Consider the following 19966-nt stretch of genomic DNA (forward strand, 5'->3'; position numbering starts at 1 on the left):
TTTAATCCTGGAATCCTCCGCGCCTGCACTTCCAGGGACTTTTGAACCCACGGTGAGGCCCGGAGGACAATAAATGTAGATAAGGTTTCAGGTGGGGCATCCATCTGGAAATTGGACGGAAAAGGATTCCCACTGAGTAATTTCATTTTAATCTTAAATCTGGATTTTTTTTTTTTTTTTTTTTTTTAGGCGAGGCAACCCTTGATTGACCTCACAGATTGCAAGGACCTGGTCACAGCTTACAACCTTTTTTTTTTTATGCCTACAGCACCTATTTTTATGCCTACAGCACCTGGTCTTCCCAGGTGGTCTCCCATCCAAGCACTGACCAGGCCTGACCCTACTTAGCTTCCAAGATCAGACGGGATCAGGCTTGTTCAGGGTGGCATGGCCACAGACTGGAATTTTTTTTTTTCTTAAAAAAACTTCACTGTGGTTAGGCTTCTCCATAATTACACTTTTAAATGTTCCCTATTCTACTTTAAGTACAAATGGCTAACTTGAAAATTTTAACATCTTCTAATTTTAAAAGGTCAACATCAACCTTTCTTGGTTCATGATGGCTGACTAAACATCTGTATTTATACATTTTCCCTACTTAAATCCCACTGATGTGGCAGAAGAAATATAACTATCATATAAACCTGTTGCAGTGTTGGGACCTGGGTGGGATGCCACCAAGAGGTGACATGATCAGTGAGGAATTTTGAGTTGAGATGAACAGCAAAATCTCATGAAACTGAAGGACTCAGTCCCCCCAAAAAACAGAGAAAGGGTCTCCCCTAACAGTGAAATTTTGCAGAAGAATCATGGAAAATCCCAAGGAAAAGAGACAAGAAGAGCAAAGGAAAAGAGTGAGTGATGGGTAGTCAACAAGATTACTGAAGAGCAGCAAAAAACTAGGCCCCATGTCTCAGAGGCTGCCTCTGGAATTTGTCCCTCGGGGAAACCTGTGAGAATCTGGCTAGAAAAACGTAGGTTCTCCACAGGAAACTCTCTGAGTGGGAACTGGACCCAATACTCTTTGAGTTGTGCTCTAGGTAACCTTTGTTGCCATGAGGAACAGGGAGGTCCATATCTAGAAAATGCTGGAAAGGAAAAAAGGCCACACGTGCTATACCTCCTGTCCCTCTCACAATTACTGGAGCTAGAACTCACCTCGTCAGATGAGACAGATTTTTGTTCATCAAATTGGTAAATTTAAAGGATTGATAAATTACAGTGTTGGATGTGGGTAAGCAGGAATTCTCATATGCTGTCATTGGTACAAGGTGGTAGAGCTCTGTTTTGGAAGACAATTTGGCAATGCCTATCAAAATTATAAATGTGACATTTTAAAGAGACACAGAAGGATGAGAATAATCCAGCTAAGCAGGGAACTGTAAGAAAACCCTCTTCGTCAGAGGGGAAATAAGTCCGAAGACCTGGAAGAGGGAAAGGGCTTAGTATGTTCAAATAAGAGAAGCAACAGAGTGAAGGAAAGCATGATTTGATCCATCGAAGCTCTAACACTGGGAAGACAGAGCGGTCTTCTGGGGAACTACCTCAGAGAAGTTGGGGTGCTGGGTGTGTGAGCTAATCATTTCCCTCCCCTGGGAGAAGCTTTGAGCTAGGAGGTCTCTTTCTGGTTGTACAGGAGATGTCAGAATGTTTGAAATTGACATGGTGCAGTGACTAGTGCGGCCACGTCAAAGCTGAGAGCGGGGCGGTGGGTAATGCGGTGAGGGTGGGGGACAAGATACTGACAGACTGGAGTACTATGAGACCCCTAATGTGGGTGTCGAAATTACCAAGAACAAGGACAGGAGTCAGATGGACAGGAAGACGGTAAACTGGGAGATTAAATACTCAATGAGTAAAGTAAAGCAGCAAGAAGGCAGCTGGTTGATGGGTGCATGGAGTGATGCCAGGGGCCTCTCGAAACCTTCCAAAGTCAGTTAGGTCTTTCGGAGAGAATGGAGTTGAAATAGTTCGGCAATGGCACTGGGTAGCAAATTGGACATCTATTCCCCTTCCTGGCCCTAATGGACATTCTTTTCTAATGCATAGAAAATGATCTGAAAAGATATGCAACAACCCAGAAACCATGGCTGCTGCTTTGGGCGTGAAACTAGAATTGGAAACAGATTGAAAGAGATTTTTCTCCTGGAGTAGTGTACTTCTGTGTGGTCAGTTCATTTTTAACAATGAGTATTGTTGATGTAAGAATGGCCAAACCTGTAGAGAAATTTTATGAGAGTCTATTCGAGCCCAACTGATGGCATGCCAAGAAGCAAGATCTCAGATGCTCCTGAGAATGACAGCTTTGCAGCTTCTTTTATGTATTTGGATTAAGGAGGCATTTTAAGGAAGATTACAGAAGGTGGGAGAAGCAAGTCAGGGAAAATCTCTGTGATTGGATTACAGGATAGTTAACATGACTACTGCTCCCTTGAGGGTGGCTATGCCTCCAAGGGGTCTGAAAAAAATTACTCTCGCATTTCAAAAGTGAGTTAGCCTAGATGAGCAAGAACAATGGACAGGGCTTGCTTAAGGCAAAGATAAATCTTTTACTTAAAAAGTTATAGGTCTGAGGTGTGACTACCAACCAGGACCTGCCCAATTAGAAATTTATGATCAGATCACCCTGTGAGAGTACTTTCAGTCACTTGAACTTGTCAGATATATCACAGAGCCCCTTTTTCATTCACAGTGTACATGCATGATTTGCACATTTTTAAAACAGTGAAAATGGAGAATAGGATTAATGATGGGGTGGCGGGGGGTGGGGAGGGCCAACATAAACATTGTACCATCCCCATCACAACTGTTAATAGAATGATTTTTCACTAACAGTTCCGGGGGTGTATGAGCTGGCATTACAGGGTTTCCCCACAATCCTGTAAGATCAGCCACTCAACCTCTCTGATGGAGGGACCACCCTCATCTTCCTAGTCACTGTTCTAATACCTGAAATGAGCAGTAAGAAACTGTAATGGGTCCAGAGGGGCCATTGCTATTGGTTGGGTAGTCCGAGGGAGTCTCCAATTTTAAAAGGAGGTATCTTTATGAATCAATCATCCTAAAACTTATTTTGACAAGATTAAAAAGAATTAACTTTTGAGGCTGATAATAAAAAAAGGAGAACTTGTGAAATGTTGGGTGCTTCCGAGTCAGTCTCTATCAAGTGCAGTATCTCTGGGTGTCTGCTTCTCCTTATCTGTCCTCTTTTTTAGGGAGGTTCCTTTATTACATTCCAAGAGAGAGAACTGTCTCAATGCCCAAACCTTTAAGGAGCCATCTCCCTGTGCAGATGTCTGTGATTTAGAATGGGTGTGGTTCTTGCCTGCAGGTGGTTTATGATCTAGCTGTGTTCCCCAGGTGGCTTTGTCACACAGTCCCAGGGTACTGGCTTTACAAGGCAGCTGTCGGACTCTCCTCAATTGTAATGAGTCAGGATCTCTGCAGGTGGGGCCTGGGAGTCAACACTTTCAACCAGATTCCCCAGGTGATTCTTCTGCACAGTACATTTTGAGAAATACTGAGGTAGAGGCTTGACTGAGGTTGTAAAGGGTCATTTCAGAGGCATAACATTCAGAATGTGTACAGTTCATGAAATGCCTTCCCTCCTTCTTGGCATGTAGCTTGACAGTTGTCATTCATTCAAATATATACTTAATAAATATAATGATATAAAGGAACTTGTTGCATTGTCGTTGAAGTTAGACAATTTTTTTTAAGTAAGCTGAAATAACTTAAACTGAAAACTGTTCTGTTGAGTTTTACATGAAATTATGGAGTTCCAGATAACTTTTTAAAAGTCAAGAAAAGCCGTCTCTCCAGTCCCTGAATGTTTCGAACCCTGGCATTTAACCTTTAGATCCTTGTAACCTGTCCCGAAGTTCAGTGTCTAAACCTGAAAAAACAAATGCCAAATGTTCTCTCATACACACACACACACACACACACACTTATGATATTTAACCCTCCTTAAAAGAAAGCAGCAAATTCGGGAACAAGAGGCAGAATCAGATCCCAGCTATTACATAGTCTTGTTTGTGGAGCAAATGAAAAAATCATTACATGTTTTATTACATTTCTGAACCGGTTTACAGTTGCCTAGTCATTCTGAGTTTAGATTTTCCTTTGAAATGAAAAGACCTGTGATAAAAACAATAATAATAATAATAGAGAGGGAAGAATGGTAATGGAACTGTAAAAAAAAAAATTAAAATGAATTATACTATTGTTGTTCTTTAGGATTCACTCAATATTCACTTTTTAAAAAATAAATTAGGATCCAGGCAGTGTTCTAAGGACTTGACAGCAGCAGTGAATGAAACTAAACAAGCATCCTTGTTCACATAAAGCTTTTATTTGAGTTAGGAAGGATATAAACAAATATATAGAATACCATGTATGAGATATGCTATGAAGAAAAATAAGGCAGGGTTAGAGGTTAAGTGGGGGCAGGGCTTTGTTTTGTTTTGTTTTGTTTTTGTGGGGGAATGTGTTACTATTTTAGATGAGCCAGTTAGGGGAGGCCAAGGTGACATTTGAGCAGAGACCGGAAGGAAGGAAGTGAGGGAGTGAGGCAAGTAGCTAGATTGGGGGCCAGGGCAGTGGGGTGATGGGGAGGCTGGAGATGGGAGCAGCATGCATCTGTTCTGGCAGAGGGATCAGCAAGGGCAAAGGCCCTGAGGCAGAAGTGTCCTTGGTGCATTTAAGGAACAGCTAGAACATCAGTGTGGCTGGAGTAGAGTAAGCAAAGGGAGAAGTAACAGGAGATGTAATGAGAAAGGTGTCAGGGAATGCCAGTTCATATAGAACCTTACAGATTTAGATTTTGCTCAGAGCTGGAAAGCCACTGGGAGGTTTTGAGCAGATGAGTGACCTGATCTGACTTGTGATTTGTAGATACAGAACAGTAGGACGCCACAGGTGGAAGAAGGGAGACTAGTTCGGAGGTCACTGCAGGAAGCCAGGTGAGAGATGATGACAGTTGCTCTAGGAAGGTAGCTGAAGGTTGTGAGAAGTGTTAGATCCCTCTCTTTCTTCCTCTGGGTTGCCAACTAAAGAGCTGAATAAGAAAAGATTTCTCTGTAAAGACATGACCTGAAGCAAGCCCAAGTTTACTGAGCTACCTTTCTGTTCAGGCGGGCCCTTTGCCCTGCCCAGTTCTGCTCCAAAAGAAGTCTCTAAGTTGTGAGGGTCACACTCTTTGTCATTTCAGATTATTTCATCCATGCCAGGCAAACAATGTCACTAAAGACCTTTCAGTGGGAAGATTCCATTGGCCTCTCTATTCTCTATTCCTTGAGTTTTTAAAGACAAGTGTCCTTGCTCCTAGAGAAAACATCCTTGATGGGGACACGATTTATGAATATTCTAAAGGACAAAGAACTTCGCTCATGAGGCTGGTTGATCTAGAATGTTAATGACTGTAGCAAACTATAGGAAGACTCTTCTCTGAAAACCCAGCCTCAGCATATCTGCAAAAGCTATTAAATGAAACAGGTAGCCCTCCCATGGGAGGTTCATTTTTGAAAATTGGCCCTCTGAAGACTGCTGCAAAGAAATTATCTCATGGTAGAACTTGACTCACCAGAGGAGATGTTTGGGGTCTAGGTGGGAGAGGAAGGAGATGTCTGACTTATATCATTAGGCAGCTGCCCACTGTCTCCACATTATTCATTCATTCACTCATTCACTCAGTTATTGATCCATTCATTCATCCATCAAATGTATTGCATACCTACTATGTGTCAGGTACAGTTCTGAGCTTTGAGGTGCAGAGACGTAAAAACAAAAGCAAAACCAAAAACCAGACAATTCCTACTTTAAAGGAGCTTGCACAGTTGAAACGCCCCCTTTCAGCCTATGCCCCATAGGTAAAGTTTTCATTCTGTCTTACAAAGGTGAAAGGGGCTGTGATGCCCAGAACAAACGTGGGTCTTGTGCAGGGCCCTAAAACCACTGGCCCACCTCTCTGGGGTCTCCTGGGCCTGCTGTCAGTCCCCCAGGAGGTTCTCTCTCTGAATGCATTGGGTCTACCACTAAAATACTCAGACACAGGTCAGTTCTGATCTGAATTCTTAAATTAAAGTTAAAGGAATTAAAATTAGATAAAAAGAACTTTCTGATCCTGAGAGTAAGCCCCGGGAAGCAGCTTGTGTATGCACTGGTTTCGAGTGTTTTAAAAATGCTCATCATGTAAATGTGAAGAGAAAAAAATATTCAGGATGCAAATGTATACATACAGAATGATCCCTATTTGGTAAAAAATAATATATTTATATACATGCACATATGTGTGGAGAAAATACTGGAAGGAAATGCAACTAAATGTTTCCACGGTTATCTCAGGATAGTGGATTTATGGGAGAGTTTTTATGTTTTCTTTATCTTTTCTTCATTTTCCAAATTTCCTATACTGAGTGGGTAGTACTTCTAATGATCACTCAAGAGAAACTTTTTTGAAAACCGATTTTAAATCATTGCTACCATTTATGAAGTGCAGTTTACTGCAACTTCAAAAAAGCCCTATAGGGACATTTAGAAAGCTGCTGCTAAGTTCCATGGGATTCTCAGCAATGATCTTCAGCCATCTTCATTTTTATAGAGCAACTAAACCACCAAAAGTTAAAAAAGACAGGGTCCCATGAGGGTCAGAATGAGAACCTGTGCTCAGGGCAGCAACGTCCTTAGAGACAACGAGCAGCACTAGAATGTGTCTGTCCACTGACTGCCGTGGTGTCTTGTGCAGATATGAAGCAGCGACTACGCTGCTGGTCTACAGACCTCACAGCAGCTGCAGGGGTCTGTGTTAGGATCCCGGCTCTAAGGCTGGTTGACTTTAGATCTCCTACTTTTCTGTGTCTCAGTTTCCTCATCTGTAAGCCAGGAATATTAGTTTCTACCTCACGGGGTGGTTATGAAGATAAAACGAGAAGATGGCATCTGTAGAGCATTTAGCATGGTGCCTGGTCCACACGTGTGCTCGATGACTGTCAGACATTTTTCACAAACCCAGTGCTCGCTCCCCAGGTTATACCACACTTGCTTGTCAATATCCGCCAGCCTTACTGGAATCCATCAATGCCTCTCTTATTCCAGCTGCCCCAAGCACAGTCTCGACTCACCCACACGTAGATGTAAATATTGTCTAAGGGGCCTCTGTTTGCAAGAAGGCCCAGGAAAATACTAAGTCTTTCTTTACTGAAGAAATTTACTTTGCACTTTTTAAAAAACGTAAGGGATCTTTGGTTGAAATGTTTGCTTGGGGGCTGAGAATTAAAATTTATTTTCCTGAACCCACCAAAACAATTTTCTGTGAAGATTTCAGTTTTCAAATTTAGTGTAAAGAACCTCGGAGGAAGAAAAGAAGAAAGTGGTTTTTTGTTTGTTTCGCAGACACTTCAAAGGGTTTCCTCCTACACAGATGGAAGGGGAGGGTGGTGACTGGGAGGAGAGAGAAGGAGGGACATTAAAGAGACCCTGAGAGGCCCCATTTATTGACAAACTTTCTGGCTCAGTGTGTCAATTCTCTAAGATCCTAACGTTGGAGGAATACGGCTTCCTGAGCTAATTGTCTTACTTGCTCAGGGAAATCCCAACAAGGAGGACAAACAAGTTAGGATGGATCAAAACAGTTTCCCTGAGTTCGGTTTTCCCCTTTTCTGCCCCAGTTGAGGATGGATGGGGAGGGGAAGATGAGACTCTGCTTCCTGGTGAATACTGGACCGTGCCCACCTAGACAGGTGCTAGGGCTCAAGCCCAGCATTTTTCTTAGTAACGACCGTCTCCAGGGTGATTGCATAGATTAATTTTACAATCTGCTTGTTGGCTGTCAGTCTAGACAGGCTGTTGACTGAAGAGTGGTTATGACTGAGGTTGAGACAGGAAGAGCAAGGAGAGTCCAAGGGTTTCTGGGGCTTACAGGGGCCTTTGCTTCTCTCAAGGTCTGGGGCTTACAGGGGCCTTTGATTCTCTCAAGGTGTGGCCTGGCTGCTGGCCTTTCTTGCTCCCCAGATCCACCATGAAACCCGGTTTCGTAAAAATCCTTCTCTGGCAGTCGTTTGTTTTGTTCTGATGAGTGGTATCAGGGATCCCTGAAGATTTTCTGCAACACTATTCTTCTTGAGCAATGCATCTAGGTCCCCACAACCAGATGCACAGAGGATACAAATAGCAGAGTGCCAATAAAGGCATGATGATAACAGCATCAGAAGGCACTGTACGGTGTACAGAGCACCACTCCACATGACCTTATTTGATCCTTAGGACAACCTGTGAGGTATGACTTACTAGCATCATTTTATAGCTGCGAAAACAAGGATTAGAGAGTAAATGACTGGACCTAATAACACAAAAAGTAAAGTGTTGAATAATATTGAAGCAACCAAGTATGAAATGTGAAGGAAATAATATGATATCTAATACAGAATAAATAAATGTTCCCCAACTTAACATGAAGTTTGATGAAATTTATACTCTGGTCAGGCTGAGGCTGTTTCAGGCAAACCACTTAATATTTATGCACCTCTGTGTACTTTTCCATCTGTGGCTGGTTTGACAACTGTTTATTCATTCAATCATTCATTCACTTATTCATTCAACAAATATTTATTGATTGGCTGCTGGGTGAAACCCAAGAGGATGGGAAAGAAGACACACTGCCTGCCAGAGATATGAGGGGAAGGTGGAAAGGGAAGGGATGCCAGAGCAGCTGCAGACACGAGAACACCCACAGGCTGCCGGGAGGGTGGGGAGGAGAGGGGCTCCCCCGAGGGATGGTGAGTCCTCTTCTGCTTCTGGGGCAGGAAATTCGAGTCTGAGTCCCAGGTTGTGAAGCTGCATTTTGCAACTCAAGGCCTTGTGTAGAGTTGTTCTAGGTTCAGCACAAGGCATTCTACTAAGTTATGAGTTTGCATATTCTTGGGATTTGAAATCCAGCTGATGAAAATGGTAGTCATTATTGTCATTCATGGGCAGCTGGGAGGTTGGGCTCTGGAGTCAGTCCTGAGTTTGAATTCTGGCTCTGTCATCCAACAGCTGTGTTACTCTGTTCAACCTCTCTCTAACCTTAAATTTTCTCATCTGTAAATTGGGGATAATAAATGCAGCTACCTTAAAGGGCTGTTGTAAAGATTATGTGAAATAAGACAGGTAGAATACTTAGGACATAGAAAGCAAGCATCACATTCTGTCCTTTAATAATTAATAATGCTGTCTGACCCCCTATTCCAAATCATCTTTAGGAGCTTTAAAATGGAAATAGGCTATGGGAAATTTTCAAGAAACCATTTTTTTTTTATATATATAACTATCAGGCATGATAAAAGATCATTATAATTTTTCAATTTTGTGATATAATTACTTTACCACAGCTCACTGAGATTTTGATGTCCCTCCCCCACATTGGATCGATGTATATGCTTTTAAACCTATTTCAAAGATCTTACTGGCTTTTATATAAGTTTTAATAAGTACTTTAAAAGTTAGGGTTATTACAGTTAGCAAATTAAACATTTTGTATTTCTGAATTTAAAGCGGACTGGAAAGGCAGGGGAATAAACCTAGTGACATCAGTAGCAAATATTTTCTGAGGAATGCACACGGTATTCACAGCTATTTTGACTCTGTGTGGACATAAAATGTGATGGCTCTGGCTGAGAATTCTGGGGGTTTAGATGCCATTCACCAAGTATGATTTCACACCTTGGAGGGGACAGATGCTCATCTGAAAGGTTTAACCCAGAGGACCCGGTGACAGCCACGCTTCTTTGTCCTAACCACACCTTTAAAAAGAAATCTCATGGTCATCATGTTAAGGTATAATTGACAAACTAATTTTCTTGATTTAAAAATCCTGGAGAAAAACAAAAACTTTTTCTTTTTTTACTTACAGAAACAGCAGAATAGATCCTTTCAGAAACCACACAGTCTGTTAATATTGCTTTAGGACCAAGTGAAGCTATTTGGAAATCAATATTTAAACATTTTTTATGAAGTGAGCTATATGTCAAATAAACAGGACAAAAGGAGTAGAATTGTGGAGAAGAAAATACCGAATATCTGTTTATGGTGTCACTTCATATGTCTATTTCCCTCTAGGCAAAGTTTTTTATTATTGTTGATGTGATTTCTTTTATTCTGTTGTCAGTACCACTAGAGCAGGTAAGTAATAAATGATTCTGATTGTTATTTTATATCCATAATGCATGTCTTCCCCTGTAAATGCCTATTCATTTCGTGGTTATTAAAGTAATAGAATAACATCAGTGCAAGTCTGAAAAATAGAAAGGAAAAAACAAAAACAAAACACCATCCTCTCGATCCCCTAACACAACAACTGGTATTTTTGTGTCAATACCTCACTTTTGTACGGTATTACACGATTTCTTGCACAGGCTCTGTAGTCGCGCTGGTTGTGTTTACATCCCACCTCCCCCCTCTTAACCAGATGTTTGACTTGAACCAAATTGCTTAAACTCTCTGTGTCTCAGTTTCTTCATCTGTGCAATGGAGATGATAATAGTGGTACCTGTCTCTCATGGTTAGTGCAAGGATTAACGGAAATAGTGAATGGAAAGCTCTGCATAGCACTTGACATAGTGATTGCCCAATAAATGGTAGTTATTAGTGGTGTTACTGTTATGTTCTCTTATGGTCCTTACTACAATCCTGTGAAGTTGCAGAGGTAAGTACTGGTTTTGTCTCTCACAAGAAAACTGAGGATCAGAGAGGTTAAATGACATTTGCATTTCTGGCTTCAGGTCCGGTGATGTCTTTTAAGAGAAATGAGAAATGGCAAATGTTTCTGCTTCTCAAAAGGTGCCTTTCAAGGGACAAGAAGTCATTGCCTCCTGTTGTGATGCAAGGGGAAGTACAAAGTATACCTATGACTTGACCGTCTTGCCCGAAATGTTTAACTGAAATGAATAACTCCTTTCTATGAAACCTCAAATGTTCAGGACCTAGAAAGGATAGAGGGGTCATGTTAAATGGTACGACAAGGAAAAACAATCAAGCAAATCCAGAAGATGGGACATTCTGCAATACAAATTGGCATGTCTCTTCAATAAGCCAGTGCCACTGTAAAAAAAAAAACAAAAACAAAAACAAAAAAAAATGGTGGGAGAAGGTCTTGATTAGAATAGTGATTTGAACCTCAAAGAAAATTAGAGAATTGAATATGTATGGAATATTTAGACAATACCGAGGATCTTCTGCTAGTTTTGTCAGGTGTGATAATGGTATGTATTTTGAAGAAGAATGTTAAAGAATTAGGGGTAAATTGTCTTGATGTTTGTAATTTTAAATGAATTAGCAAAACAATAGATAAAGCAAATATGACAAATATGATCAATTCTTGAATATCGGTGATGGGGTGGATATATGGGGATCTTGTACTATTCTTTCTACTTTTCCGAATGTTTGAAATTTTTCACAGTAAAATATAAACAAACAAAAAGGGGCCTTTTTAAGAAGCATAAGCTGTGTTTTAAAGTTGTTCCAGAGATGGCACAACACTGTGTTCAAGTCCATGATGGCGACACAGCACAGCATTGCCTTCTACATCTTACACAAGTGGGAGTTTCATATATATTTCATAAAAAGAGGATAGAAAAATCCTATATTAAAAACAAAACAAAACACCCTGTACTTCTAAGGAAAACCTCTCTAGCCTCTCCTATGAAGGGCCAAATCTAAATTTTCTAAATGTGCAATAAATAAATGATGGCATGGTATCAATAATAATATGTGTTTATAATATGAACACATTAGAGATCAAAGCAAGTTAGGAGTTTTTGTTTGTCTTTGTTTTTAAGAAGGGGATGGTTGATAATTTTGGTAAAGATTGATACATAAGCAGAGACAGAGCTGAGGCAAATCTATAGAATTTGAATTCCCTATTTTGGGCTCTGCTCTAAACCATTCATTTCCAAGTGAGAAAGTTTGAGCAGAGTAAATGTATTCACCTCCAGGTTCATAAAATATTTTATTCATGCCAAGTTCAAGGAAAATCACAAGTTTTCATTTCATTCTCTAGCAGTTTCCAAAAATAACATCTTAAATATATACCTCTTAGGCCAACACCCTCCCCCAAAAAAAACTTATTTTAAGACACAACTGGAACTAAGTAAACTCTAAATATTGGAATGTAAAACTCAGCATTAGAAGGATCCTTCTAATCTCCTTGCTTATATCATTCAAGGACACAGTAGTGCCAAGGAGTGACCCAGAGCTGTGGATAAGTGGCTTTTTCACTATTTGAGTGTTTCTGAATATAAATCTTTATATAATTATATTTAAAAAATCTGTTTTCAAAGAAAAGTTGACTCTCAACCCCTAAATATAATTAAAATATTGAAATCTAAGAAGAGAAGAAATATTTCCCCAAATTATACAGTTCTAAATCTTTCCCCTAGAGTGGCCATAAGAACCCGAGCAGATGCTGCAGAACATGACTTTTTCAAACAAAAAGTGCTGATTATAATAGTTCTATTGTGTTGGGATTCCAAAGTGCAAATCTTATAGGGAAAAATAATCACTTTAAGGAGCCTAAACATTCTCACCAACATTTTTCACGCTCGCCCGTGTTGTGATTGACAAATTGCCCAGAGAAAGTCCTTGTGTTTTAAACTTCTTTGAAAATCTCACCTTGCCCACAGCCAGTTTTCTTTAGGATCTCTTGATTTAACACTTTTAAGAGTCTGAACTAACATTCCATCTAGAGAGAAAGAGAATTCCGTGTGAGAGACACAAATCCTCTGAAATGAACCTTCACCTGACAGTTTTCCAGACAATTTAAGTGGAAGCATCACGAACTTGGGCCCTTCTGACTCACTCATTTAGAGAGGAACATTTCTGGGTAAAACCCAGATGTTTTCTGACTTACCTGTTTGTTCATGCTCTTTCAGAGGCTCTTGTCACCGTAGCAATCAGTCAACAGGTGGTTACTCAGTTCCATAATTTGGCATTGGGCTAAAGCTGGAATAGAGCAGGGATCCTCTGCTTTTTCTTACAATTTTACAACTGACAGGAAACAACACAAAATAGTATATGTGAGGTTTGGCTGCATGCACACTTCTAATTTATTAACTCTGGAACAACCAAAGAAAGTCCGAGGTCACTGAATTAAATCTTGAAAAATACATTAAACCAGGATAACATGTTAAGTTCAGCTGATGATAGCTACCATTTATTGGGCACGTAGGCCATGCCAGGCACTGGACTAAGCATTTTACAGACATTTCTCATTTAACCTTCAAAAATCTCATAAAGTCAGATTTTACACATGCGACAATAAAGACTCAGCAGGTTGAAGGACTTGTCAAAGTGCCCCACCTGTTTCTCTACTGCATTTTCCTCTTTTCCTATTTCACCGAGATCTAAAAAGACTTAAGGTGACAGAGGTCAGGAATGAAGAAGGGAGTATAGGAATCTTTGTTTCTACTCTCACAGCCACATTGGGCAAATATCTGTCTTCACCTTACTCTGAGGTTTAGGATTGCTTTCAAGTTAGTAGATGTAACTCAGGAACCAAGGAGTGTGTGTGTGTGTGTGTGTGTGTGTGCACGCGTGCGCGCGTGCCCGCACACATGCACATATGTAGTGAATCTGCGCCCAAACTAATGACCCCTGCCGAGGGGAGATCAAAGATTATGATAGAGTCCAGCTCCATGGAAAGCAGTGCTGGGTAGATAGAAGAGCATCTTTGCCTCCACGGAGGTTCCCTCTGGCTTCTGTAGTCCCTGGCTGCTGCTCCATGTTTGAGATGTGAAGAGATGGATTCCTCAAGTCCCCAGAGTCCACGTTGATTTTTCCAAGGGAAAGGTCTTAGTTCTGAGGCCTAATCTCAGAAAACTCATCTTGCTTCTCTGGAACTCGGCTTTCATATCTGTCAATAGAACAGGGTAGGTTTGATGCTCTCTAGAGCTCTCCCAGCGTGGCATTCTATAACTCTGATGTCAAGGCGGGGATCCCTTTCCACACTGGGGGGTGGGGTGTCCTTCAGGCCTCATCCTGGGATCACTCATGCTTCCCTGGGAACAGCAACCCAGGCCCCGCGCATCCCTTGTCAATGGCTTGATGGTGTAATCATGCATCTGTGATTGATGATCAGAAGAGGTGGGAAAAAGAAAGCGGGACAATTACAGACAAGGACGGTTTTCATTCCCTACCTTTGTTAATTTTTTAATTGCATGCCTACTAAGTGCCAAGCATTGTTCTAAAATAGCTCTAAGCAGATAGACTCTGTGCTACCACGGGACTTAAATTCCCAGAGCTTCCGCATTTAACAGTGATTAATTAAAATAAGCGCAGAGAATTAGGAATTAGGAGCTGCTTCCCTAAGCCTAGACTCCTCAATGGCTTCCTCCTGGTTTCCTTGACTTCTTTCTTTCCTTTCTGGCTTTTCTGTCAAACTAATCTTCTTAAAATACCCTCAGGCTAAAATGCCTCTAATGTCTTTCCCTTGTACCTTTCATCCTCTAATGAAATCCAGGATTCTTAGTTTACTGTGGAAGCCCCGCTGCAAACTCCAGGTACCTACTTTCATCCTTCTACCCACCCACTCGCTTTTCTGAGTCCTTCAGCCAAATTAGTGTATTCATGGTCTCCCCAATCACTTCCTGAGTTTTTCGGCTTCCATATATATTTTTGTTCTTTAAAGATTTAGTGGTTAGACTTTTTAAAGGAACTAAAGTAATGCACAACTTACTTTAAGAAGTGAAACAATAGAGAGATGTGTAATGAGTTAGCAATCTCTCCTTCATTCCATTTCATTTCCTCTGAGGTAAACTACATTTTTTTTTCCCCCTCCAAATTTACGGGAAAGTCACGAGAATAACAGAGAACATAGGTATACCATTTATCCAGATTTACCAAATTGTAACATTTGGGCACTTTTGTTTCTCTCTCCCTCCCTTGCCCCCCAAACATATATTGTAGTTTATTTTTCTGAGCTATTTAAATCATTTTCAGACATCATGAATCTTTATTCTGTAATGTGTCAGTGTGTATTTCCTAAAAATAAGAATATCCTTAGTACGGTTATCAACTTCAGGAAATTTAACATAGGTGTAATACTTTTATCTAATCTAACTTCCATGCTCTTATATTTTCACTTGATCTAATTATAGTCTTTATAATTTTTTGCCCATCCTGTATAAGATGTGGTCCAGGATCATATATTACCCTTCAGTTCTCAGGCTTTTAGTCTCCTCTAATCTGGAATTTCAATTTTTCTTTGTCTTTCATGCTAGTGACATTTTTGAAGAATAAAGACCAGTTTCTTTCAGTTTTTAATGTAAAATATTTTATATGATATATATTTATATTTGAGTAATAAAATATTGAGTCCGATGTTTCCCCGTATCTTTTTAAATGCCATTTCAATATCTGGGCATGCCTCTCTATCCTCCCAAGTCCTACTTGCCCTTCTAGATTATATGATCCCTTCTCCCCTAGCCCATGCTGGAGGCCAGAGAGAACCTCTTAGACTTCTTTAGATCTGCCACAACACCTAGCACTGTGCTTAGCGCACATATGTCAATTAATAAATATTTGTTGATGAACTGATTTGGGGCTGAGACATGAGTACTGTCTGCTGCAAAGACAAAACTCGTCAGGTAGGCTTCACAAGTCAAGATTGCTATCTTTGCTGCTAATTGCCTCTGGGGTTTGCAATTATTGAGATAAAGTTCGGGTTCAAAACTGGATCCTTAACTATAGATTTGCCATACCATGGACCTATGAAGAAGCTGACGTTTTAAAAAATGTTTTACAGTTGAGAATTAAAAGTGTGACATTAATTTTTCCCTACTATTTCATTCCTCCAAATTTCAGTAAACTGAAAAAGTGTTAAGTTCAAGAAAGGTTTCAGAGACTAATGAACCAAACTGCTCACACTGCAATCCAGTATGTTCCAATATAGTCTGTCCTTGTGTTATTAACGTATAGGAGGTTGAAGAAGGCTAGTTTGTTTAGAGAGTAGGCCCTAGGAGGAGATCCTAAATTATAAACTGAGAAGAATGCTTTCATACTAAGCACTATTCATTTGTCGACATCAAACTTTTTTGCCCATGCCTGAGAAAGCATTAGACTCTTATTAAGTCTTGGTAAATTTTGAAAATCTCATGGTTGTTCAATGCCTCCATGTGGTAGAAAAAATAATTTAGCTCTTGTCCTAGCTTCCTGTGATAGAAAAATTCAGGACCAATAAAGTCTGACAATGCTTAGAGTCCTTCAAAGAGATTGGTGTTTTTTGTTATTTGTTTTTTTTTTTTTTTAAGCCTATGGAAAAGTAACCTGATGTACAGATTAAAAAACCCAGATCATTAGGCTTTGTGGAATTGACCCTTCTTTGGGAACCTTATTTTTAGGCAAAGGAGCATCATAAAATACAAGTGGACTGACACCTGCAGTGCGTCCATCTTTTCAGAAAGGCTTTACAGAAATTCTTTTACAATTCCAAAAATAAGATTTTTTTTTTCTTTTGAGAGATAAAAGAAATCCTTTCTATCCAGCTATAAGGTAAGTTTTAAAACCCATATTAAGAAATGTTAATTTGCTTGACATTCTTTGGGTGTGAAATTGGCCAATGAGAATGGCCGCCTTTATGAAATATTTGGAGTTCAGTGTAAGCAACAAGCCAAAAATACCAGTGCTCAAAAGTGAGACTGGGTCTCTTTGTTTTGAATCAACTGTATCATTTCACCTCCCAGGGATCAGTTAGCACCTTGATCTTCAAGTGCTTCTACTTAAAAGTGCTTGATACTCTAAAATGGCTTGAAGAAGAGAGTGGGATTATTCAGAGAATCAGGAATAAGTATTAGTAAAAATTGAAGCTCACTTTCTCAAAGCCCACAGCTATCACAGTGTTGCACCATTTGGGCTTCTGTGACCGGATGCATCTTTTAAATGTAAATTGAGCATTCCAATCAAAGCATCCCCACGTATCTGTATGCATTTGCTTCCAAATGTATAGACTACCACGGAGCTGGGGGAGAAGCAGAGGGATATTTTCGTGGCATACCCTTCGATATCCTTAGGAGAATACAGCATGAGAATGCGTTACATATTTAAAATATATTCTTAAATAATGTAAATAAATGATGATTATTCTAAGAATGGAGAGTAGAAAACTTCAATAGGGGTAATTAATTGGTTCAAGTAAATATGATAAAATCAGTGATTCCCTTGTTTCCATTTTTCTATTTTCCTGTCTTGATTGTTAGTATCTTTTTGTAAATCAGTTTTTTACTATTTAATATATCTTTTTATAATATAATTGAGGATCCTCCCCATCTCCCCCAATATTGCCAGAATTGACAAAATCATCTGTAGGCAACATGGGCCATAGCCACAATTTTGCCACTTATTTACTGAATGACCTTGGACAAGACATACTGGCTTTCTTTGCTTTAATTTCTTTATCTGTAACACGAGGAGTTTGAACTCAAACATATCTTAGATACCTTATAGTAAATAAAATCCTATGATTCCTTGATTCTCTTTCTCCTGGGAGGTTTCTGATACCTGTGATCCATTCTAAGTCACAAAGACCCCGTGTCCTAACAAAATTCCTGAGAAGTAGGATCGGGTGGGATTATTAATAATTTACTTTGTATAACAGTTAATAAACCATCTTTATTATAGGTACACATTTGATTCTTCTAACAATTCTGCCAGTCAGTACAGTGCAGGTATTCTTGCCCTTTCTAGATGAGGATCTGAGGCTCAGAGAGATCAATTTAGCTCCTTAGGCCGCATAGTTAATAAGTAGAAGAGCTGAAAGGTTGTGAATGAATTTTTTTTTTTTTTATGACTGAGACAACAATATATTTAAAATAATCTAACATAAAGATTAGTCTTTTGAGAGTAGTGGATTCTTTCCTAAACATTTTGACGTTTTTATTCCCCCTCAGTGGTCATTCCCAAACTGTATAGCACTAACCAGGGTTAGAGATAAGGAAGGCTAGTACACAAAATAGGGCTAGTGTCCCTCCAGAGCGGTGGGTGGTTAGAAAAGCACTTCCCTATAAAGGAGACCTTCGATTATATGATTTCCCCAGGGACGAGTCCAACCCAAGCATCAACAATGACACACAAATTAGCATATTCCGTTTTTTAAAAGAAATATTGTAGTTGGTATCCAAGTTTACAATTTATGTAAGCCAAAATGAAAGAAAAAAATTCACCCACCGTCCTAGTCACATCAGCAAATCAAACCGTTTATTTTCCTGTGTTCTCAGCCAGTTCTCATCCTATATATGACTTTTTACTGGTTATACTCATAGCGTAGACTCATATTTTAAAGTATCAGAAAACCAGATTTTTGTAAGAGGAAGTCCCGATTTTAATAACTGTCTTTAGATTTCTTTCATCCCAAATGAGTTTATTTCATGTTTCTTGTTTTCTCTTGAATTTATATATTTTTCATCAGAAATACAAAAAGTATACAACCTGGTTTTATGGATTTTGTTTTGTTTTCAAATAGTGTACAGCAGGGAACGTCATTATTTTTATATGCTCTACCAGGACTCTTGAAACCAAACACTTATGTCTGGGAATCTTTTCAACATTTTAATGTATTTGAGCAACTGAGAGATAGCTCTGTCTGCAGATACGAAGCTGGAGGCTGAAATGATGACCTATAGGTTTTTTCCAGCAATTGGACTCCTTGATTCTATGATAATTCCTTGTATACAGGTTTCCTGGTAAGTATTGAGCAAGCAACATGCACAATTATTTTATGAGTCTCGATAAAGTTGGGAGTTTCATGTCGATGGTTAGAAAGGGTTTAGGGGAGTGGTAAGAATGCTTGTTTTCTTGGTTAGTGGATATATCATGGGCTTTATATCTTGTGTTGTCTTGTGGTAACTGAAGCCACTGTTGCCATGGGAAAGGATGGCAATTTGAATGAGATAATTTAGAGTGGCCCACGGAAATTTGACTGGGCGATCTCCTTAGAGTACCAGACCTTGTACATGTGGCATTGCATGTCTCTTTAAATACCTTCAACTGAAATGAAAAATAAGAAACTAAATCGTTATTTGATGGCTTAACCTTAAAAAAATTAATCTTGGAAAAAATACTGAATAAGGAACAATTCAGAATTTCCGAGGGATTATTTTAAAACGATTATTTGAATAGCATTTATATTGTGGCTGAAGAAGATACAAGAGTCCCCAAAACTTTTAATCCAATTTCCAAACATCAGACTGTCTGTCTAAATCCAGTCTAATTCAGTAGCATAGGGTCTATTCCCCGTGATTTCTCACACTTGTAAACCTGTTACACGTTGGTTTTTACCTGTCATGAAATCCTTTATATCACTTTTATAAAACTCCACCACTTTCTATAAGTGACTAAAATTGTAAAATTGCACGTGCCTGAGCAGAAAATTTCTAGTTTGGTTTTTTTCCCCCCCCAGGCGTGCCTAAACCAACCGACCTCTGTTCCTAGCAGGTAAACTGCCAGAGGGGGAAGCCCAAAGGAAACTCCTGTTTTGGGATTTCTTTTTCCCCCATAAACTGATCACTTTCAGGAGTTCCGCTGCATTCTCTAGTCCAAAGTCCTTGCCACCAGATTACCATCTTTTTCACCAATTTGCCACCGCCCCCTCCTTCCAAAAGCCCTTATTGGAAAGAACTTCCTCTCGTGGCCCCCTATTCCATACAGTTCCAATCGCTCCCAGAACCCCCCTTCTCGGAACGGCTTTCCCTCTCCAGCCCAGGATCCAGGTCCCAAACCACTTGAGAGAAAATTCACACCCCTCGACCCCTTCCCTGGCGTCCGAGGAAGCGCTCGGTGGGGATGTGGGTGGGGAGGGGGCAGGGTTTCCCGGGGACCCCAGGGTCCGCCTCGCGCCCCTACCCCCACCGAGGTGTGCAGGGGGAGGGGAGCGCGGGTGGGTGGGACCGGGCCCGGGTGGGGGAGGGGTGAGAGCAGGGAGGAGGGGGAGGAGGGGGAGGAG

General features: G+C 40.1%; 1 pseudogene; it reads right to left on the minus strand.

Annotated features, from left to right (window-relative positions):
• Window positions 1-280: 280 nt before the first annotated feature.
• LOC112470349 lies at window positions 281-399 on the minus strand (annotated as a pseudogene).
• Between the last annotated feature and the right edge of the window lie 19567 nt (window positions 400-19966).

This window comes from Pteropus alecto, unplaced genomic scaffold, assembly GCF_000325575.1.
Source record: "Pteropus alecto unplaced genomic scaffold, ASM32557v1 scaffold10, whole genome shotgun sequence".
NCBI lineage: Eukaryota > Metazoa > Chordata > Mammalia > Chiroptera > Pteropodidae > Pteropus > Pteropus alecto.